Raw genomic sequence first — 24918 nt, 5'->3', positions numbered from 1 at the left:
GAAGTACAAATTGGCATCACATAGAGACAGTCCCTACCCAACAGTGGGCTCACAGTCTAAAAGGGGGAGACAGAGAACAGAACCAAACATACCAACAAAATAAAACAAGTAGGATAGAAATGTACAAGTAAAATAAATAAATAAATAAATAAATAGAGTAATAAATATGTGCAACCATATATACATATATACAGGTGCTGTGGGGAAGGGAAGGAGGTAAGACGGGGGGATGGAGAGGGGGACGAGGGGGAGAGGAAAGAAGGGGCTCAGTCTGGGAAGGCCTCCTGGAGGAGGTGAGCTCTCAGCAGGGCCTTGAAGGGAGGAAGAGAGCTAGCTTGGCAGATGGGCAGAGGGAGGGCATTCCAGGCCCAGGGGATGACGTCGGCCGGGGGTCGATGGCGGGACAGGCGAGAGCGAGGTACAGTGAGGAGATTAGTGGTGGAGGAGCGGAGGTTGCGGGCTGGGCAGTAGAAGGAGAGAAGGGAGGTGAGGTAGGAGGGGGCGAGGTGATGGACAGCCTTGAAGCCCAGGGTGAGGAGTTTCTGCCTGATGCGCAGATTGATCGGTAGCCACTGGAGGTTTTTGAGGAGGGGAGTAATATGTCCAGAGCGTTTCTGGACAAAGATAATCCGGGCAGCAGCATGAAGTATGGATTGAAGTGGGGAGAGACACGAGGATGGGAGATCAGAGAGAAGGCTAGTGCAGTAGTCCAGACGGGATAGGATGAGAGCTTGAATTAGCAGGATAGCGGTTTGGATGGAGAGGAAAGGGCGGATCTTGGCAATGTTGCGGAGCTGAGACCGGCAGGTTTTGGTGACGGCTTGGATGTGATGGGTGAATGAGAGAGCGGAGTCGAGGATGACACCAAGGTTGCGGGCTTGTGAGACGGGAAGGATGGTAGTGCCGTCAACAGAGATGGGAAAGTCAGGGAGAGGACAAGGTTTGGGAGGGAAGACAAGGAGCTCAGTCTTCGACATGTTGAGCTTTAGGTGGCGGGCGGACATCCAGATGGAGATGTCCTGAAGGCAGGAGGAGATGCGAGCCTGGAGGGAGGGGGAGAGAGCAGGGGCAGAGATGTAGATCTGGGTGTCATCAGCGTAGAGATGATAGTGAATGTCTACATGTTTTGTTTTGTTGTCTGTCTCCCCCTTCTATACTGTGAGCCCGTTTTTGGGCTGGGACTATCTTTATATGTTGCCAACTTGTACCTCCCATGCGCTTAGTACAGTGCTCTGCACACAGTAAGTGCTCAATAAATACGATTGAATGAATGAATGAATGAATGAATAGAGCCAGGATTAGAACCCAGTCCTTCTGACCCAGGCCCACGCTCTATCCACTAGACTACCCTGCCTCTAACTTGGCTATGCTTCTTCTCCAAAGGGCATTGTATAGGTGAATGGGAGATCACATATATTTATGGATATATTAGTTTATACATTCACTTATTTATTTCAGTTATAATGTTACTGCATCCTGTTTTGTCCTGGTTCTTTCTCCTATTCTCATTATTTATAAATAATTTTTGTTTATCTCCCTTACAAAGTTATAAGCTTCTTTAGAGCAAGGAATGTGTTTCTTTTTAGTGCAGTGCTGAGGATTCAGTAGGGTCACAATAATTGTTTACAATTCAGTAGGGACACAATAATTCGATTGATAGGTGGACTGAGGAGCACATGACATAATTATCAGTGGGGAATATTATGAAGGGAATAATATTTAGTTAATGAGCCTTAAGAATGACCCTTTTCTATGTCCAATCTGATTTTCATATTGAACAATAATAATAATAATTATAATTATGGTATTTGTTTAGGGCTTACTATGTGCCAGGCACTGTGTAAACGCTGGGGTCAATACAAGCAAATTGGGTTGGACACAGTCCATGTCCCATGTAGGGCTCACAGTTCAGATCCCCATTTTACAGATGAGCTAACTGAGGCACAGAGAAGTAAAGTGACTTGTCCAAGGTCACGCAGCCAACTAGTGTCGAAGCAGGGATTAGAACCCACAATCTTCTGACTCCATGGACAGAAGACCGTGCTTTGTCCATTATGCCATGCTGCTTCTCTGTCACATCCAAACATGGAATTGTGCTAATCAATATAGGAAATGTGGAGAATTGAGGGTAGAATTCCTCATTTTGAATCTGACTATGCACAAACAACAGAAAGTCTAATTTCTCTTCCACTTTGTCATTAGAAACTATTCTGAATGCAAAGATAACGCTGTATGGTAGTCCAAAACAAAACTAAAATATGCAGCATTGAAACTGTGAGGCACTTGGAAATCTGTGCCACACCACTGATCTTAAATGAGACTATCCAGGTTATTTTGCAGTTCATAATTTCCACATTATGTTCCTTAGTGGGGCCTAATAGATACATTTAAAAAGGAATTTTTACTGAAAATATGAAAAATCCAATAGCAGTTTCTTTTCAAATGCTGGAATGTCGGGTACTTCATCGTCATCATCAATCGTATTTATTGAGCGCGTACTGTGTGCATAGCACTGTACTAAGTGCTTGGGAAGTACAAATTGGCAACATATAGAGACAGTCCCTACCCAACAGTGGGCTCACAGTCTAAAAGGGGTAGACAAAACCAAACATACTAACAAAATAAAATAAATAGAATAGATATGTACAAAATAAATAAATAAATAAATAGAGTAATAAATATGTACAAACATATATACATATATACAGGTGGTACTGTACTTGGGTTCTTCTTTGGGCTATAATAAGGTGGTACTTCTTTGGGCTATAATAAGAGTAAGAGAGTTATATGATTTTTCTTTCTGTCTCTCTCTTAGGAGACTATCTTCATAGATTGTGAACCATTTGAGGGAGAAAATTTGTGTCTATTTTTTTAATGGTATTTGTTGAGCACTTATTATGTGTCAAGTACTTTTCTAAGCCCAGAGATATTTAATTAATTAGGTTGGACACAATGCCTTTCCAGAAAGGATCTCACAGCTATGTAGGAGGAAGAATAGGAGAATTGAGGCCCAGATAAAGTAAGTGATGACTTGTTCAAAGTCATACAACGAGCAATTGGCAAAACTGGGATTAGAACCCAGATCCTGTGACTCGCAAGCCCGTGCTCTTTCCACTAAGACAGGCTGCTTTACACCTGAGTACTCTTCCCCAGTGCTTAGGATGTGCTCTGCACATGGTAAGTGTGCCTTTTTAAAAATACAGTGCATACATTTTACCTGATATATAATCAATCAATTGTATTTATTGAGCACTTACTGTGTGCAGAGCACTGTACTAAGTGCTTAGGAAGTACAAGTTGGCAACATATAGAGACAGTCCCTACCCAACAGTGGGCTCACAGTCTAGAAGGTGGAGACAGACAACAAAACATATTAACAAAATAAAATAAATAGAATAGATATGTACAACTAAAATTGAGTAATAAATATGTGCAAGCATATATACATATATACAAGTGCTGTGGGGAAGGGAAGGAGGTAAGGCGGGGGGATGGAGAGGGGGAGTGGGGAGAGGAAGGAGGGGGCTCAGTCTGGGAAGCCTCCTGGAGGAGGTGAGCTCTCAGTAGGGCCTTGAAGGGAGTATATAACCCACTTTGAGTATCCAATTTATCAAAGTGAATACAGATTTTCTATTGGACCAGTACTATAACAAACCTAAAGAATTAGATCACCTCTCAGGGTCGCACCTGGAGAGTTTCCAGTACTCTACTAGTCTCGACTATGGGAGGGAGAGTCAAGCAGAGGCATATCGATTCCATTCCTAGCTTGGGCAGTGGCTAGCGAGTGGAAGGCAATCTGCTACAAGTCAAAACTCACCTGTGCTGGGCAGCAGCAGCATGGGAGAGAGTCGAGGGTTGGGACTTAGGTTTAGTGTGTGGAAGGAGGCAATGGTAAATTGCTTCCATATTTTTACCAAGAAAACACTATATATACACTACCAGAACGATTGCAGATGGAGGTGGGGCGCTCTGGGAGAGATGCGTCCATGGCATCGCTATGGGTCGGACACGACTCAACCGCATATGACAATAACAACAAACAATTAAGTAAAATGTGTTTGAATCAAATTATCTGAGTGAATCCCATTTGGGACAGTGTCTGTGCCCAATCTGATTGTCTTCTATGTACTCCAGTGCCTAGTACAGTATTTGTTACATACTTAACAATACAGTATTTGTTACATTCTTAACAATACAGTATTTGTTGCATAGTTAAGTGCTTAATAAATACCACAGCTGTTATTAAACTCACGGAGTAGCCCTGCAGCCACGTTATCTGTGGCCTGAAGACTAGATAGCAGGGGAAGAGACACTATTCTGAGGAGGGTCACTCGTCAATCAATAAGTAATATTTATTGAATGCTTTCTCTGTGCAGAGCACTGTACTAAGCTTTTGGGAAAGTACAGTAGAGTTAGTAGTTAAGTTCCCCGCCCTCAAGGAGCCCACAATCTACTGAGGGAGACAGACACTAAAATAAAGGTATTTACTGTGTTGAGAGCACTGTTCTAATCCCAGCCCTGCCACTTGTCTGCTTTGTGACCTTGGCTGAGTCACTTTACTTCTCTGTGCCTCAGTTACCTCATCTGTAAAATGGGGATTGAGACTGTGAGTCCCACATGGGACAAGGACTTTGTCCAGTCTGATTTGCTTGTATTCTCCCCAGCACTTAGTACAGTGCTTGGCATCTAGTAAGCCCTTAATTTACACCACCATCATTAATATTATTATTATTATTATTAAACACTAGGAGCTGTGATCTCCCATGGAACAGGGAGAGTGTCTGACCTAAATAATGTGTATCTACCCAGAACTTAGAACAGGACTTATGAGACATAGTAAGTGCTTAAAATAATGATTAACATTCCACAGTTGGGAATTACACACAATCTCTATAGGGAAAACATTATTAAACATTATAGTTTGAAATATTTTCAAAAGGGTTACATGGGAAGTAGGGTGGACAAATGCAGCGTGGGTCAGAGGAAAGAACACGGGCTTGGGAGTCAGAGGTCATGGGTTGTAATGTGGGCTCTGCCACTTGTCAGCTGTGTGACTTTGGGCAAGTCACTTAACTTCTCTGTGCCTCAGTTCCCTCATCTGGAAAATGGGAATGAAGACTGTGAGCCCCATGTGGGACAACCTGATTACCTTGTATCCCCCCAGCGCTTAGAACAAACAGTGCTTGGCACATAGTAAGCACTTAACAAATGCCATTATTATTAAATACGCAAGTAGAGAACCAGTGTGGCCTAGTTTGGGCCTGGGTGTCAGAAGGACCTGGGTTGTAATCCCTGCTCCACCACTTGTCTGCTGTGTGACCTTGGGCAAGTCTCTTAAATTCTTTAGCCTCAGTTACCTCATCTGTAAAATGGAGATTAAGACTGAAAGCCCCATATGGGACATGGATTGTGTCCAACCTGATTAGCTTGCATTACCCCAATGCTGGGATATAGTAAGACTTAACAAATACCATTAAAAAAAACCAGTGGACTGATGAAAGTATTCCAAATATGCCATGCCCAAAATGTAGGTCCTGTAAATTTCTGATGGGATTCAGAGAGCAAATATATATTTCTGTCCTCTGGCCAAAGCTATAATAGGGCCTTTCGCACTCCTTTTGAGGGTCATCAAGGCTAAAATTTCAGTATCGGGATTAAAGTTTAACCTAACCCAACTGTTAACATAACTATGACAAATGGAAGTCATCTGGATTCCTAGAATAGTAGGAGTGAAATCAAAATAAGTGAATATTAAGAACTGGCATGTTACTTGGGTATTTCTTGTGCTTAGCAATTAAATTTGCTTTGGAAATTTAGACATAAGTCTTATGTGACGAGAAATCAGATCTATTCTCAAATCATATTTGAGGTTAATATCTAGAAGTATTTGAAGTTTCCATCCTTGCATTTAAATGTAAATTTGTAGTCTTCAGGGACTTGATGAGCAAATATGATTTTAAAAGGTTAGGATGTCGAGGAAGGGCAAATGCCAAAAAGTTGTGCTCACTGATGAGTGATTATGGGATACCTAATTATGTCATGGAAAGATTGTTTCAAAGTTGTAATTTTTTAAATCATAAGGTTAAGTTTATAGACTCGTAGAAGTCAGGTTAGGATTGTGGCAGCATACAGAAGCATAGAACAATTCAAGTGCTTGCATTAAATTGTTTTGTGTAAAGTAATCTTTCTGCATTAGAAAATATAAAAACCTAGCAGCAAAACAACTGCAACTGTTTCTCTTGAATTATTCTTGTGGGAAAAATAATGTGTTCAACAGTGTAGTGAGAATATTGGCTTTCATGAAGACTAAAACAAAATATGATAATTTGCTTTTCCCAATAATATATGAGAACATTAACATCCCAAGAATATCTGGAGGAAGATATGAGGCAGAAAGAAATTTAGATATTTATATAGAAGAGTTGGTGGGATTCAAAATGGCAAATACAATGAGCTTTTCATTTTGATCGTACCTGATGTACCAGAAAAATAATTGCATCTCTTTTGTTATCAAAGTTTATTGCACTAAATCATCAGAAATTAATGACATAACTATAGACTATAAGCTCAGTGTGGGCAGAGAATATGTCCATGCTGTATTTTATTCTCACAAGCACTTAGTTCAGTACTCTGCATATAGTTAGTGCTGAATAAATACGTTTGATTGACTTACTATACATTTATTCATTAAGCAGACAAGACTTTGTTATAACTGCCAATGACTTATATTTGTCCCATTTGAAGGACTTTGAGATATTACTATCAACCATTCATCAAAGCATTCTTTAGAATATAAACTCACTGTGGGCAGGGAACATGTCCACCAACTTTGTTGTACAGTACTCCAAGTGCTTAGTATGGTTCTCTGCACACATTAAGCTCTCAGTAATACTGTTGATGATGATAATCTACATGCTGTTAGTTATTTTACATAATTTTTTATCCGAACCAATTTCTGAAACAAGTCATCTCGGGTCCCTTCCCATATTCCAAATTTAACCTCACTCATTCCCCTTCATTCCCCAGTCTCCCCCATGCCCTTCCTCCTCCTACTCTATCTTCCAATGGCTTTAATATTTTTTTCACCACCCTCAGTCCCTCTTCAAAGTTTTTGGTTCCTTCTTTTTACAGGGCTCCACAGCAGGGGTGATAAGTATGGGCTGGGTGGAATAGGGGAAGTGTAGATGATCAAAACAGCAAGAGAGAATGTATGCCTTTGAGGGGAGGTTCTTCCCAGATCTCTTCCCTCTATGCCACTATCTTCAAACATCATCCCCATGAATTTGCTTTTTGCAGCACAACACACATTTAAATATGAGTCAAACAATGATATTTATTCAGTATTTACTATGCACAGAGCACTATATTAACTGCTTGGGAGAGTATAAGAGAGGTGGTAAACACATTCTGCACCCCACACTAATCCAGGACCTATTCCCTAGCTTGACCATCCCAGAAAGAGGGGACTTCAAGCCGTGGAACAAGCAGGTGATGGCTGTAACCATAAGAACCAGCAGTGGCTATTTCAAAATATGTGAGTTTAAAAATGGAAAAGTCTCCCTGAGAGGGTGAGAGTGTTTCCTGAGAGGAGAACCAGGGAGTCAGGAGATGGAGAATGTGTTTGGGGTGCAGAGAGGTGGAGCACCAAGAAAGCCATTCGCAAAAAATCTGGGTTTAGCCAACTTGATAAGACATCAATCAGTGGTATTTATTGAGTAGTTGCTGTTGGCAGAGCACTGGGCTTAGAGCTTGGGAGAGTACAATACAATAGAGTTGTTAGAAAAGATCCTTGCCCCCAAGGAGAAAGAAGTTGTGTTTGGAAGTTGTGTGCTTGGACCTAAAGCGAGGAAAGTCACTGCCTTAAGAGGTATCTCTTTGTATACTGAGAAAGAGCTTATACAGCTGACTGGAATCCCTCTGTGCTTGTAGTTTTATATAGAAATGCCAGCAGATTCCCATGCCATACCATTTTTTCCTAGCTTTGCTTCTAGGAAATATTTCCTCAAACAGAAGGCCATGCCTCCGTGCTGTGACCAGTTCTCTATAATTAAAATAGTCATTTCCTCAATGGTGATAGGTATATTTAGAAGATGACTGCAGTTTTCATGCTATCTGAGCAATACAGTGATGTCAGCCCCTGGAAATAGACTTGTACATTCTCACTATTGAAATTAGAAACCCCATGTTTTTTTTCTCTTTGCTGATGAACATGGTGATGGCATTTATTAAGTGCTTACTATGTGCAAAGCACTGTTCTAAGCGCTGGTATGTGTAACACTGAATGCAGTATATGAAAAATATCTCATTACCAATGTAGGAACTTCTTTTGTTCATCAACATTTTTTAATAACATGATTGACTAGGGTAGGCATGGTTTGTGACTTACCCTATATAAGGCTTTGATGAGATTGTCTTTCTAGTGTGGCCCATTGGCAAATGCCTGGGCTTGGGAGTCGGAGGACGTGCGTTCTACTCCCACCTCTGCCATTTGTCTGCTGTGTGACCCTGGGCCAGTCATTTCACTTTTCCAGGCCTCAGTTCCCTCATCTGTGAAATAGGGATGGAGACTGTGAGCCCCACGTGGGCAACCTGATGACCTTGTATCTACCTCAGAGCTTAGAACAGCGCTTGGCACATAGTAAGCGCTTAACAGATACTGTGATTATTATTATCCCCTTTCTAGACTGTGAGCCCGTTATTAGGTAGGGACTGTCTCTATATGCTGCCGAATTGTACTTTCCAAGCACTTAGTACAGTGTTCTGCACACAGTAAGCACTCAATAAATACGATTGAATGAATGAATGAATGAGATTAAAATACTTATTCATCCCTTTCTCTGATGATAGCAATAGTATTTTGGGAACCCCAACTATGTAAAAAGCTGTAGGCTAAATGTTTACAGAGCAGGCCAAAGAAATAGAATGCAAAACACCTGTCCTCATGTAGCTTACAATGTAACCAAGTGGAACCCATTTGAATGAAAAATATTCATGAAATGATAAACATTAAGCAGTAAAGTGATTGTAAAATGTTAACACTGAGAAAGCGAAGGGGGAATTATTACCTTTCTGAAATATAATTATAATTCAATAAACTATCTATTCACATATCTGCTTCAAAGCCCTGAAAAATAAGATGCTGAACTATTTCTTGGGAGTTGGCTGAGAGTGCTATAACTCAATTTCAGTAAACAGTTAGATGCTTTGGAAAAGCAAACACTCCTGTTTGTCTAGGACTTTGTGCACTCATTTATTTTTTATGTGCCTATTCCCTCAATGAACTCTGTGGCCAAAAGGCATGAAATAGTCCTTTTTTATTATTGTTTAAAGCACCACTGATCCTTATGGTCCTCCTGATTCTTACATCTTCCTGTTAAAATTGCACTAACATGACAGAAACAAAATTGAAATTACAAGTTTAAAGACTATTTAAATAAACTAAGAATTCATAATGCTTAAGACTATTTAAATAAACTAAGAATTCATAATGTTTAATTTAAGCACAGTGTAACCTAGTTTTATTTTAAAGTTTCATTAAAGTTATGAAAGTTTTAAGCTTTTGAGTATCACAAGTCCAAATCAATAAATCAATCATATTTATGAAGTGCTTGCAGTGTTTAGAACACTGTACTAAGTACTTGGGAGAGTAAGAAGCATACACTATAACAAAATTGGTAGATGTGTTTCCTGACCTTAAGAACCTTACAGTCGAGAGGCGGATTCACCTACCTGGATATGTAGGTAGGTGCTGTTGAAGTAGTGAATTTGTAGTGTTTAAAGGGTACAAATCCAAATGCAAGAGCAATGCAGAAGGGAGAGGGAATAGAGGAAATAAGTGCTTAATTGAGGGAAGGCCTCTTGCGGGAGATGTTATTTAAGTAAGGCTATGAAGGTGGAGAGAGTGGTGATCTGTCAGATACGACTGGAGGGAATTCTAAGCCAGCGGGAGGATGTGGGCAATAGGTCACTGGTAAAATGGGTGAAATTAAGATACAATGAGTAGGTTGGCATTAGAGGCATGAGTGAGGTTATTGGGTTGTAATAGGAAATCAGTGAGGTAAGTTATTAGGGGGCAAGGTGATTAAGTGCTTGAAAGCCAATGGTAAGGATTTTCTGTTTGATGTGGAGGTGGATGGGCAGCCATAAGAGGTTCTTGAGGAGGGGAAAATGTTGACAGAATTTTGGTTTAGAAAAATTATCTGGGTGGCAGGGTGAAGTATATATGGATTGAATGAGAGAGGTGAGTCGAGGTAGTGCCGAGGTTATGTGTTCGTAAGACAGGGAGGATGGTGGTGCTGTCAATTCATTCATTCCTTCATTCATTCTGTTGTATTATTGAGCGCTTACTGTATACAGAGCACTTTACTAGGCACTTGGAAAGTACAATTCGGCAACAAATAGAGACAATCCCTACCCAACAGGCTCACGGCAAAAGTGATGGGGAAGTCATTGGGAAAACCGAGGAATATTCATAAAGGAAGCATTCCTATTTGAATATAACCTAAATATATTTATTTGATTTCCTAGTAAATTGGTTTTATTTTTTGTTGGAGATGTATACCAGAATAATTAAGGAATATTTTACTTTATATATTACTGTACTCTAGATAAGATTGGGAATAGTATTGTTTATACCATTCCTGGTTGTTTGGAAACTTGTTAAGGAAACAGTAGACTGTGAGCCCGTCTTCTAGACTATGAGCCCGTTGTTGGGTAGGGACCGTCTCTATATGTTGCCAACTTGTACTCCCCAAGTGCTTAGTACAGTGCTCTGCACACAGTAAGCTCTCAATAAATACGACTGAATGAATTGACAACGAAACAGCTGTGAATCTTCTCCAGACAATATTGGAACAATGCGTTCCTTTCACCACTGACTGTCATACCAAATAAATACGCTGTTAGTTTATCTGTAATAAATGTCCTGCATTTAATGCAATGGAGCAGTCCCTTCATGAGCACCCTGCATAGTGTCAGCCTAAATCTCCTTCAGCTGATTTAATTAGCAAAGCTCATATTAACCAATTTGCAATTAAAATTTCTCTGTCTCGCAGCTGAAAAAAACTATAATCCTGTCCCAAAACAACAAAAATAGAATTAGTCCAGTGACTAAAACAACTTGTATTTTTTAGCAAATGGTTTAACAGCTGATGAATTATGCAAAACTTTTTTACTGTGGCAGATTTATAGATTTTAATAAGTTTTCCTCATTTGGCTACCAATCTAATGTAAACTGTATGCTTACATATTTATTATTTTACAAGTGTTTATTCGTAATAAGTATAGGATAGTCATACTAATTCACTTTATTGTAATGGAAACAATATTTTAGATACTCTGAAATGCTTTGGTCCCATGTTACATAAATAAGATGTTCAACTGGCAAATATAGATTTAGCAGACCCATTCAGACCCATTCAGTTTTTTACTGTCAGTGTACTATGATGAGGAGTTAATATAACTATAATTTCATTCTTCTGTTATGCTATTTTTCCTAGATACAGAGGTATCTCTATGTCACAAACACTGCATAAAATGTGATTTAAATGATTTTTCTCAGAGCTATTTGGGCTCCATTATTCCTGTTCTAATCCAAGGAAATAGGAGGCAATGCTTTACTCACATAATCGTCCCCATTTTGGCATAATTTTTGTAACATTAAAACAGGGTTGGGGGCATTAAATGCATTTTCTAGTAGTTAAGCTTAGCAATAAGGAGAGGGGAAGGGGAAGAGGAAGAAGAGGAAGAAAGGAGGTGAGAAGTAAGAGCAAGGTAAGGGGTACTTCATCATCATCGTATTTATTGAGCGCTTACTGTGTGCAGAGCACTGTACTAAGTGCTTGGGAAGTACAAATTGGCAACATATAGAGACAGTCCCTGCCCAACAGTGAGACTGTTTCTCTTATAGTACATTTTTTCCAAGTACTGATACAATATGACTCAGTGGGACTTACAGTAACATCCATATTCCCATTGCTTTGCTGCCATGTTCCTATGTTTCCCTCCTCTTCGCAACATGCATAAGTTCAGTTTTCTGTACTCAACAGATGCTCAATAAATAGTATTGATCAATAGAATGAATGAATGATTGTGTTTGGCTGCAGGCCACTGGAAGATTTTGCTTGGGGAGTGGGAAAACGTTTAGACTGAAATAAATCCTATTTAACTCATTCTAGCTTCCTTTTTACCTCAGACGTAGTTTAAAAAGAGAGAAATGCATCGCCATGTTGAACTTTTCTACTGGTATTGTTCCAACCAGGAGCAGATCAGCAAAGGAAATTAAAGTGAGGCTTCTTCTCCCGGCTCTTCCTGAAAATAACTTTGCCCCATCCAGAGAGGGAGGAGCTTTCCCACTACTGACAGAGAAGCCAAACTCTTCGCAAATGTCCTAATTATAGAACAAAATATAGGGAAGTATAGGCAAAACCAATCAATCAAGCAGCATGGTGTAGTAGAGAAGCGGCATGGAGTAGTGGATAGGGCCTTGACCTGGGACTCAGAAGGTCACGGATTCCAATTCCGGCTCCACCACATGCATAATATATGAACTTGGGCAAGTCCCTTCACTTCTCTGTCCCTCAGTTACTTCACCTGTAAAATGGGAATTGACATTGTGAGGACTACTTGGGACAGGGATTGTGTCCAACGCAATTTGCTTATGTGCACCCCAGCATTTATTACAGTGCTTGGTACATAGTAAGCGCTTAACAAATACCATAATCATTATTGAGAAACAGTGTGGCCTAGTGGAAAGAGCACAGGCCTGGGAATCAGAGGACCTGCATTCTACTACCTGTTCCTCCACTTACTTGCTGGGTGACCTCTCATAAGTCACTTAACTTCTGTGGCCTCAGTTTCTACAACTGTAAAATGAGGATTCAGTCCCTTTTCTCCCTCCAGTTTAGGTTGTGATCTCCATGTGGGACAGGGACTGTGCCCTCCATGATTACCTTGTATCTACCCCACAACTTAGAACAGTGCTTAACACATAGTAAATGCTAAAAAAATACCATATTACACAGCCCTTACTGTGTGCAGTATTTTGTGATAATGATTTGTGAAGCACTTTCTGCATTCAGCATACTATATTATGTGCTTTGAAGAGTACAATATAACAGTGTTGGTAGACACATTCCCTGCCCACCAGTCCCTTTATTCATTCAATCATTCAATCATATTTATTGAGTGCTTTCTGTGTGCACAGCACTGTACTAAGTGCTTGGGAAGTACAAGTTGGCAACATATAGAGATGGTGCCTACCCAACAATGGGCTCATAGTCTAGAAGGGGGAGACAGACAACAAAACATGTAGACAGGTGTCAAAATTGTCAGAACAAATAGAATTACAGCTATATGCACATCATTAACAAAACAAATAGAATAGTAAATATTTACAAGTAAAATATATAGAGTAATAACTTTGTACAAATATATACAAGTGCTGTGGGGAGGGGAAGGGGGTAGGGCGGGGGGATGGGAAGGAGGAAAGGAAAAAGGGGGCTCAGTCTGGGAAGGCCTCCTGCAAGAGGTGAGCTCTCAGTAGGGCTTTGAAGAGAGGAAGAGAGCTAGCTTGGTGGATGAGTGGAGGGAGGGCATTCCAGGCCAGGGGAAGGACGTGGGCCGGGGGTCAACGGCAGGACAGGCGAGAACGAGGTACAGTGAGGAGATTAGTGCCAGAGGAGCGGAGGGTGTGGGCTAGGCTGTAGAAGGAGAGAAGGGAAGTGAGGTAATGGAGAGCCTTGAAGCCGAGAGTGAGGAGTTTTTGCTTGATTCATAGGTTGACAGGCAGCCACTGGAGATTTTTGAGGAGGGGAGTGACATGCCCAGAGTGATTCTGTACAAAGATAATCTGGGCAGCAGACTGAAGTATAGACTGAAGTGGGGAGAGACAGGAGGATGGGAGATCAGAGAGGAGGCTGATGCAATAATCCAGTCGGGATAGGATGAGCGATTGAACCAGCAAGGTAGTGGTTTGGGTGGAGAGGAAAGGGCAGATCTTGGCGATGTTGTGGAGGTGAGACCGGAGTGTAGGCTTTGTAGTTTGTGCTGTCTTTTCTGTAATTTTCCTGTCACACCTGTTGAAAAGGATTTCAAAATATACCACTTTAACTGTGACCACATCATCTATTAATAATAATAATAATAATAATAATAATAATAATAATAATGGCATATACTAAGCGCTTACTCTGTGCAAAGCACTGTTCTAAGCACTGGTAAGGTTACAAGGTGATCAGGTTGTCCCATGGGGGGGCTCACAGTCTTCATCCCCATTTTGCAGATGAGGCAACTGAGGCCCAGAGAAGTTAAGAAACTTGCCCAAGGTCACAAAGCTGACAATTGGTGGAGCCGGGATTTTAACCCGTGACCTCTGACTCCAAAGCCCGGTCTCTTTCCACTGCGCCACGCTGCTTCTCTATTAGTAGTGTTAATAGTAGTAGTACTTATTAATCTCTTAGGGAGGCTAAGGCTTGCGCTGCCGCTGCTTGTCTCTCTTGTGGGAATCATAGAGTGCATATGAAAAATTTATTTTGGGAAGTGTTATCTTTTACTTCCTAGTCAGCATTACAACTACCTTGCCCTCCTAACATACTAAAGATCTGTTACTCCATGACATATGATATGTATTACCTATGATGTGTGATATATATGGTAGATATTATGGAGTGAACGTTTTGTTATGACACATAATGATTATGCCAAGCACTATTACTAAAGACTTGGGTAGATGCAAGATAATCAGGTCAACCACAGTCTCTGTCCAGCATGAGACTCATAGTCTAAGGAGGAGATAAAATAGGTATCTATCCCTAGTTTACAGATGAGGAAATTGAAGCATGGAGAAATTAAGTGACTTACCCAGGGTCACACAGTTGATCTCCTGATGCCAAGGGCCATGTTCTTTCCATTATTAAGCTCCTTGTGGGCAGGTAGTGTGTCTACCAACTCTATGTATATGGCATCGTCCCAAGGGTTTAGTGCTCTTCAAGCAGGAAGTGCTTTATAAAAACTATTGATTGATCAATTTCTGTGGAGTGAAAGGGAGGAAAGCTGGATTGGAGGGGATCAAGGAGAGAATTGGAAGAGAGGAATTTGAGACAGCAGGTGTAGACATCTCATTCAAGGATTTTGGAGAGGAAAGGTGGGAGGGAGATGGGGCAATAACTGGAGGGAGCTCTGGGGTCAAGGGTTTTTTTTTTTAAGATAGGGGAAACAGTTAAAGCAGTGGGGAGGAAGCCATCGGAAAGTAAGCAGCGAAAGTTGGCTATTAAGGAGGGAAAAAAGGAGGGGGCAAGAGTTTTGATAAGGTGTGAACGAATGGGGTAGGGTGCACAGATGGAGAGGGTGACTTACGAAAGGAGGCAGGAGATCTCATCTAGGGAAGTTGCTGGGAAGGATGGGAGAGTCGAAGAGGGGTCCGGAGTGGGGAAGTAATGCCCAGGCAGGCCTGGGCATCCAGAGGAACCCAATTCCCCTTCCACCAGCTCCACCTGTCTGCTGTGGGGCCCTAGGTAGATCGCTCCCCTTCTCTGTGCCTCGGTGGCCTCATCAGTGACCCCATCAGTGACCCCATCGGTGACCCCATCGGCCTCACGGGGATTAGGACTGTGAGCCCGCTGTTGTGTATGAACTGTCTCTCTACATGTTGCCAACTTGTACTTCCCAAGCGCTTAGTACAGTGCTCTGCACAGAGTAAGCGCTCAATAAATACGATTGAATGAAATGAATGAATGAGTGGCAGGAGAGCTCACACCTGATGATGTTTGTTTTCTTAATAAAGTAAGTGGCCAGGTCATTGAGGGTAAAGGATGGGGGAGACAGCAGGACAGAGGACCTGAGGATAGAGGTAAATGTCTGATTGTTTGATGGGTTATTACCTTCCTGCCTTTCTACTTTCACTCCTTTCTCATTCTCTAATATTTAAGCACTTCAGTCTCCATGGTAATTATCCCTCTAATCTGTCAGTCATCCACTTTCTTACCCCCCCCCCCCCCTTCAACTCTGTTTATCTCTTGTTGCCCCCCACCCTGCCACCTCAGGCACTGACCAGTTTGGGCATATGCTCAATCTGATAATCTTGAAAAAAACTGCCTCATCTCTAACACCAGTGTATCACATTCCAACCACAACCTTCTAACTTGACAAGTCCCCCTAACTCCCAGTCCCTCAAATTTAGACCTCACCTCCATAATGTGACCTCCGAACTCTAGACCCACTCCACCTCTCCTAGGGTATCTAACTTCTCCTGGACTCCCATTCTTCAGGGAAAAAATTTCTGCCCTTTTAATCAGTCACTCCAGTGATAATTTTTAGTTGCTTTCTGTGTGCAGAGCATTGGACTAAGTACCTGGGAGAGTACCACAGAATTAGTAGGCATGATTCCTACCCTCAAGGTATTTTCAGTTAAGGGGATTATAATCTCAATTATCTTGCCCTTCTATCCCCTAGTTGACCTCTCTCATCTCCAACCATAGATCATTTCCACAGTATAGTTTTTCCCTTCTAGGACATCTTGGAGAAATCCAGGCTCCAGTCGGACTTCTACCTTTACAACAAATTCACTCTGTCTTGCTATAGCTCAGTTTTGAAGAGCAGCGTGGCTTAGTGGAAAGAGCACAGGCTTGGGAGTCAGAGGTTGTGTGTTCTAATCCCGGCTCTGCCACTTGTCAGCTGTATGACTTTGGGAAAGTCACTTCACTTCTTTGTGCCTCAGTTACCTCATCCGTAAAATTGGGATTATGACTGTGAGCCCCATGTGTGACAAACTGATTACCTTGTATCTACCCCAGTGCTTAGAACAGTGCTTAGCACATAGTAAGCATTTAACAAATACCTTCACTATTATTATTATCATTTGTTTTCACTTCCTATGGACACTTCCAGGTCCTTGACCTCCTTGTCCATTTTCTGCTTCCTGCTTGTCCTGCAGAGAAGCAACATGGCTTAGTGGCAAGAGCACGGACTTGGGAGCCAGAGTACATAGGTTCTAATCCTGCCTCCACCACTTGTCTGCTGTGTGACCTTGGGTGAGCCTCTCTGTGCCTCAGTTGACCTCATCTGTAAAATGGGGGGATGAAGACTGTGAGCCCCACGTGGGGGCAACCTGCTTACCTTGTATCTACCCCAGTGCTTAGAACAGTGCTTGGCAAATACCATTATTATTATTATTATAATTAATCCCAACTGTTTTTAAAAGATCTCCCAGCTGTCCCCTAAATCCATCCCCTCAACCTAGACCTCTGACCCAGTCCACTCTCATCTTACAAAATCATCTACTTCGACTCTCTTCTCCTCCTTACCGATATTTTAAATCTATTGCTTTCTGATGGCTCCCTCCTCTCTTCCTTGAAACATGTTCAATTCCATCCTATATTTAGTCCATCACTTTATCAATTTATCTCTCTGATCCCATTCCTATCCAAATTTACAGAATAAGTCATATAAGCCCCCTGCCTGTTTTCCCCAGCACCAACTCTTTTCTTAAGCCACTACCATTAGATTAGATTTTCAACCCCTTGACTTCATTAAGACTGCACTTTCTAAGATCGCCAATGTCATCTCCTTAGCCAAGTCAAGACTGGACTTTGTCAGGATTTTCACTGACCTCCCAGTTGTTTTCAACATCATGGACTAATTCAGTGGTTTTAAAACAGTTTTATTCAAAGAGAATTCACACCTTTCCATGATAAAACCCTTCCTGGAAATAACATTCTTCTCAGGTTTCATTTTAATCTAAAATCAAAGAGCAATATTTGTTTTATGCAAGGCATTATACTAAGCACTTAGGGGAGCACAGTAGAATTAGTAGACATGACCCCTGCCCTTGAGGACCTTAAAATCTATCAGGGGGAGCCAGGCACTCAAGTGAATAACAGATAGTAGGAGCTAAAAGAGTATTACAATGTACACATATATACCTCAAGTGGGTACGAAGAGTCAAGTGTTTAAGTGATGTGGAAATGATAAAGTGGGAAAGCTATAGGATGAGAAGATCAATTATTTAAGCAGGTAAAATCTTCTGGATGAGATGTAATTTCAGAAGGGCTTTGAAGATCTGGAGAACAGTGATTCATTGTGAACTCACATTTTTGCTCTTTCATCTTTCTCTTTCCTGTAAGAATGATTCCGGCTCTGACCCTGCTCTATTTTCTTGCCCTTTAATGGTTTCTGTTGCTCTCCTATGAACTCTTTCCATATCTTTGTCTCACTACCTGTTTGGCTTTTTATATGTCTCAGTCACTTTCCTCGTTCTCATTGTCGATATTTCCTCAACTCTCTGTTTGTCTCTGCTCCTTTTAAAAGAATCTTTTATTAGAAAAAAGAATGGTGTTCTTTTTTAAAAAATCAGAAAATCTCAAGGCCCTTTGAGTTTGAAGACATCATTAAGGTGCCCCACTTATTTTGATTGATGCATTCATTTAAAAAGTAGCAACATCTATAATACCAGTCTAAAAGTGGGACACCAAAAATTTAACCTGTAATTTCAAAGTACTAATCTCATCAAGATGTCCAAATTAACAACTAACAAGGTTGAATATTCACAATCTCTCAGGGAATTTCTGCTTCCTAGGTCCTTCATTGGTGTACTTTCATATGGAGTGTTTCTATACCCACTATAAATGCTGAAATAATGAAAAGTGGGGTTAACACATTGATATTAGCTTGGAGTGAATTTGTGGGAAAGGAGAGTTATTGAGTTAAATTAAATTTACAACATAACAAGAATTCTTTGGGCACCGATGAGCTAAAATTTGAAACAATCTGTAATCAGTGAAACATTTTTAGCTTGATTTTCCCTTGTTCCATCAGCTAAAATTCAGACTAGAAAGTAGTTCAAAAGCAATAGCTAGTATTAGATCCAAATTCAGTCTTACTGCTCTTGGCTTTTTCTGGCTCATTGTATGCCTCCCTGCAAGGTTTAAAGCAATTAAGGGGATTTATTTAACTTATTTTTTTTTGTTTGTTTTTAATTTCAGCATTTAGTAATGCTTTCGTATTTTCCTTCCTGAAATGTGTCCAATCATCTGTATTCATCTATATTTATATATATTTCATTATTGTTAATGATGAAGTCTTTACCTCATTTCTTCTGTCCTTCCATGCGTGTTTATGCTTTACAACAGTTACTTGGGAATCCTGTTATCCATTTGTCTTATGTGATTCACCCAAAAGAAATGTGTTGCAATGAACCTTGCCTTAATACCAATGAACTGAAAGTGCTACAGAACCTCATTATTGATGCTCAGAAGATCCTCGCTTTCCATTTATTGTTGTTTGGCTTGCAGCTAATCCTGATAAAGCTATACAAGTTGCCATAGAACCAGCACTTTTTAGACCTTCTCATGGGAATAAATCTTAATTTCCCTTATTACTAAATGGCTTATTTTCCAAAGGACACATTGAGCTTCCTCATTCAGTTTTCTACTTCTTTATCAAACCATGCAACTGTTTCATAGTTTGTCCAGATATCCTTGCCTGCTAAATAACAAAATTTGGTGATGGCATTAAGCTCTGTTTTGCCAGAGAAAATATCTGTTAATGCACAGGATATAATCCATCCAGCCGTGTGTATGACATTAATCTTTTTCCTTCTTCTGGTTTTGTTAGTCTCTGTGGACTAACGCAGGACTAAGGAAGAAGAAGGTGGATCTCCAGGTGTTTCACCATAAATGACCTAGGCCCAGCAGATATTTCCCTACTTGTAGATCTGGGAATAGAACTCAGTTCTCTTGATTCTGAGAAATATGTTTTTTCAACTGGACAAACAGCAAACCTTCTTGGAGTGGGTAGGATGTGATAAGTGCTTTATCACTGTGGTAGCAGTTTTGATGAAGAGAAAACAGCAATTATAGAGACTTGGTAATGTTAGAACTGACAAGATTGCATCACACATTGAATGCATGGTTTGAATGAACCATATGTGTCGAGGATAACGCTATGGTTACAGGCTTGTGAGAAAGGGAGGATGGTAGTGTTGTCTATAGTGAGAGCAAAGTCCTGTGAAGGGAAGGGTTTGGGTGGGAATATGAGGAATTCTATTTTGGACATGTTAACTTGGAGGTGTCGGCTGATGATTCAAGTAGAGATGTTCTGTAGGCAAGAGGTAATGCGAAACTGCAGAGAAGGAGAGAGGTGAGGGCTGGAGATATAGAGTTGGGAATCATTCTAATTGAGATGGTAGTTAAGCGAATGAGTTTTCCATGGGAATGGGTGTAGCTGGAGGATATAAGTGAATCCAGAACCACCGAACTTGAGGGACTCTCATAATTAGAGGATGGGAGGATAGAGGAGGAGAAGGCTGCAAAAAAGACTGGGAATAAGTGGCCAGAGAGATGTAGGAGGAGACCAAGGGGAGAGTAGTGTCAATGAAGCCCAAGATAGATAATGTTTCCAGGAGAAGGGGGAGGGCCACAGTTTCTAAGGCAGCAGAAAAGTCAAAGAGAATTAGGATGGAGTGGAGTCCTTTGGGTTTGACAGGGTCGTTGGTGACCTTTAGCTCTAACAAGAAAATACTTAAAACAGTGTTTGGTACATACTAAACCCTTAACAAATACCATCATAATAAACAGGGTGGTGTCAGTACTATTATTATTATTGCAAGTATTACTACTACTATGTCTGTAAATCCTTTTTATTTCCTGAGACCACTGAAAATTCAAAATCAGTAAAATTGGGTTTTCAAATATAGCTCCATGGTCATCTTACTGTGGTTCCTGGGCAGATGAATATAATAAATGTTTGCTGAATTATCACTATGCAGTGACAGGTACCCCAGAAATGGACAAGATCAAAGGACATACTCAATATATATTTACTTTTCAGTGTCTAGTACTTTTTTCTCCTTGAATTGTGTTCTTATTGTAATTAACAAATCTTTTGATCTGGAGTTCCAGATTTTGCTCTGACAGGGTAATAATTAACATGCATTCTGAAAGGAAGTTGGCAATAATGACACAGATTCTGTTTATCCTATGTTCACTCAAATCTTTTGTTGGCTCTGGGTGACTAGCATTTATTTAGCATTTTCCTCAGTAGAGGAAAGCTACAAGCTTTGGAGAGGGTTAAACTATGGTTATTTAAAAGAAATGTTAAAAATTGTACATGCAAAAGCACTTGGAAGTTTCAATCAGGATGTTATATTCTATGATATCTTAATTTTTTTTAAAATGTCTTAGCTATCTCTGTCTAGATGGGATGAGTACATTATAAATGACCTTAAATGTACCGGAAAGATTGTTTGCATCACCAGACTTTGTGTCTCTGACATGCTGAATGAATGCTAAAACATTAAAGTAGATACTGAAGTGACACAAATAGCCCATACTTTCCACCAAGAAGAAGCTATTCAGGAGAAAAACTTTTATTGTCTAGCTGCTATTGTACTAAAATCAGAATGTAATAGAAATAACCACTAAGTATGCTGGCAGTGAAGGTTTTAGCACATAAATGGAGAAAGATTAAGATTATGGATTTTATGTATCTATATATGAGATTATATGTATAATCTTATTTTAAAGTTGTAGCACTGTAGTAGCAGAAATAGAGATGGAAAACTGGAGCTTCACAACGTTTTGTCCTTTAAGAACAGAATCCATTAGAGACATCAGTGATCTGCAGAAGTCAATCATTCCAAACAACTGCACTTTTATATTCATAATCACCCATAAAATTTATGTACATACAGATTAGATAATCTCCTATTTAATCAATCATTCAATTAATCAATGGTATTTATTAAGACCTTACTATGTGCAAGCACTGTACTAGGCACTTGAGAGAGTACACTAAAGCAGAGTTAGTAGACACAGTCCCTGCTCTCAACAAGTTTGTAGTCTAGAGGTGGAGCCAGAAATTAATTCACTGTTCCATCTTTCCATTCACATTTTCCTCCTAACCCTACATCATTTTGTCTCTTTTTCTCCAATTAGGATTGTCAACACCTTGAGGGCAGGAATCGTATCTTTTACCTCTTGTAGGTAGTAGTAGTAGTTTTAGAAGGGCCCCCTATAATTGCTTTAAAATTTCTAGTGCTTTAGGAGAGATTGAAGTAATCTGTTTGGAGGAGTCACTGGTAATGGACTAGAAGACTTTCTAGGTTATGAGTTTTCACTGAGACTAAGTATGGAATGCCAGCTTTCACAAATACCATCATTAGTATAATCACCTGAAGACTGTTCACTTTGGAGGAAAGAGCTCAGGGATCTACCCCACTCCCCAGTGGGACAGTGAATGTGTCACCAAAACATTCATTACAGCAGTCAGTACCACTGACGTTTGTAGCACAGAGGTGATATGATTGCATGAATGAATGATTAATCATATTTTGAACCTCTTTTCCAAGAATATAAGTGCACTTTCGAAAATGATTCAGTTCTTCTTTAGAAGTTGCTTGCTCCTATTTCCAGTGGGTTTAAATAAAGTAGGAAACCTCTGTGGTATGATCATTGAGCTAAGCCTGAAGTCAGATTCCAGTCACTGTATTACATAGTTTCATTTTTCAATCTTATTTGGTATAGCATTTTAATTTTCCCAAGCACTTTCACATCAGTTATCTCAGTTTAGCCTCACAGCATCTTTGCAAGATATAGGTAGAGGCTAGTATTCTACTCTTTATTTTACAGGCAAGTCAACTGAGTCAGAGAGGGAAGTGACTTGTGCAAGGCCACACCATAGGCCAGTGGCAGGGCTAGAATGAGAAACCAGATTTGTAGACTTGCTCTTTCCTCTAAATGACATTATCTTCATGTTCTAGTCACTCAAAGGTACGGTTAAAAAGAGTTCAAAGCTTGGACTACCTCCAATTGAGAATTAGTGCATACAAGTGGGAGGATATTATTCCTTTTTCTTCAAGCCCTTCTGTTCAGGATCTGTTTCCTTCACCTCTGTATAATTGACTTCACACTACTGGAGTTTACTAGGTGTCCAGGAGGTAAAAAAATTCCACTCTTCCATAACCACTCTGGTGCCATAGTTAGAGACCGGATCCTGGGCCAGATTGAACTAGGCCTAGCCAGGTAATGTCATCGTTTATGCTATATTATTTTATTTTGTTGACTCATAACTATATTTTCATAGTAAGTTTAAGGAAAAGTAAAATGTGAAAATGCCATGTATTACCAGTGTAATATATTCCTTTTTGGTAATGGCATTTCAGAGGGTAATTATGGAAAGAGAATTATCATTTTAACTCAATATTTAATTTCTAGTCACAGTCCTCAACTATATTTCTTCATAGGTTATTTAATAAGAAAACAATTTAATTTAATTGTCCAATTCTTATTCTGAAATGGCTGAGGAACTTTTTCTGACCCCCACAAAAACTTTATATATTTAGTCCAGGTAGTTGAAGGGAAAAGTGTTTTATTAGCAGTGCTTCTGCATTTATGATTTGTGGTGTTCCTCTGTACTGAAGATAATAGAATGCCTACCAATGTACAACGTTACTAAAGTTTGGCTTCCTCTGAAGTTTGTGTGTTCATGGGAAAAGACAATTTACATTTTGTGCAATATTTTTTATGGTATCAGCATGTATTTTGTGTGCTCAGAGGTATCAGAATTTTGGACCATATGTGAATTGATTCCCACAGCATGCTTTATCTTCCGTCTTGAAGGTTTTCAAGTGCAAACTATGTATGGATGGAAATTTGCTCCTGTTGAACAGATGTACAATTTTGTTATGCAGCCAAAAAGGTACTGCTTTTAGGGATGCAGGACCATTTTTGTAATCATAGTAACGGTGAGGAAAAAAGACATAACAGCGTATGGCATTATCTGAAAAGATTTGGATGTAGCTGTTTTTTTACAGTATTTGTTGACCACTTACTGTGTTCCAGGCACTGTATTCGGCATTAGGGTAGATTCAACCAAATCAGATTGGACACAATCTATATCCCACTTCACTCCTCAGACACTGCCCTCTCAAACGTCGCAAATATTCTCCTTCTTGACAAATCCAGTGGCTTCTACTTCATCCTAATCCTCCTGCCCTCTCAGCTGCCTTTGAAACTGTCAATCACACCCTTCTCCAGGACACATTGTCCAACCATGGATTCACTGACACTGATCTCTCCCGGTTCTACTCCTATCCCTTTGGCTATTCATTCTCAATTCCTTTCTTTTTGTGTTTGTTGCCTTACACTTTAACTGTGGGAGTCCCTCAAGTTTCAGTTCTGGGTCCCCTTCTAGTCTCTATCTACCACCACTCCCTAGGAGAACTCATTCACGCCCATGGCTTCAACCGTCCTCTCTGTGCAGTTCTTTCCCAAGTCTACATCTCCAGCCCTGATCTCTGTAGTCTAAAATTTTCTCAATCAATCACATTTAATTATCACTGTGTACAGAGCACTGTACTAAGCATTTGAGAGAGTACAATGTAAAAGAGTTGATAAATATGATCCACACTCATAATGAGCTTACAGTCTGGAGGATGAGGCAGATATTCATTAATCGATATAAATAAATGAATTGCAGATATGTACATAAAGGAGGGGTGAAAAAAGCTTTTGATCATCACCAAATCAACTGTCTCTCTTCCCTGTATTTCAGTATTCTGGCACAAGGTAATAGATTTGCCACCTTCTTCTTTGCCCCAATATCTAGAGGTTTAAAAGTTAGGAAAAATAGAGCAACAAAAGTTTTAACTGAAATCTGAGGTAACTTCCTGGTGCCTGCAGAGCAAGTAGCTGCAAAAGTATAGAAATTTCCTCAGAGAAGTTGTTTCATCTTTCCAGCCAAACCAAGATCAGAAAAACACTGATCTAAATGTTCCCTTCATCTTTGCCTGGCTTGGTCTGGCAAGAACAAGGACCTGGTTATGAAAAACAATGCTTTTGTTGTTTCTAACCTGGCTGATTTCAGTGTTCTGTACCTAGGCATTGCCCCCACTCCCTCCCTCTGCCCTACCCTCTTCCCCTCCCA

General features: G+C 40.2%; 1 protein-coding gene and 1 non-coding gene across 4 annotated transcripts in view; both read left to right on the top strand.

The window, feature by feature from the left end:
* LUZP2 (leucine zipper protein 2) overlaps nt 1-24918 on the top strand; it is a 356281-nt gene that overhangs the window by 75106 nt on the left and 256257 nt on the right. The gene's annotated exons all lie outside the window — the stretch shown is intronic.
* LOC119944192 lies at nt 3670-3807 on the top strand. The gene has a single exon (XR_005455693.1). It is a non-coding gene; the product is annotated as a small nucleolar RNA SNORA7 (small nucleolar RNA).

This window comes from Tachyglossus aculeatus, chromosome 22 (genome assembly GCF_015852505.1).
Source record: "Tachyglossus aculeatus isolate mTacAcu1 chromosome 22, mTacAcu1.pri, whole genome shotgun sequence".
Lineage (NCBI taxonomy): Eukaryota > Metazoa > Chordata > Mammalia > Monotremata > Tachyglossidae > Tachyglossus > Tachyglossus aculeatus.
Note: the sequence above shows the minus strand (reverse complement) of the source record. Positions and strands in the feature narration are given on the sequence as shown.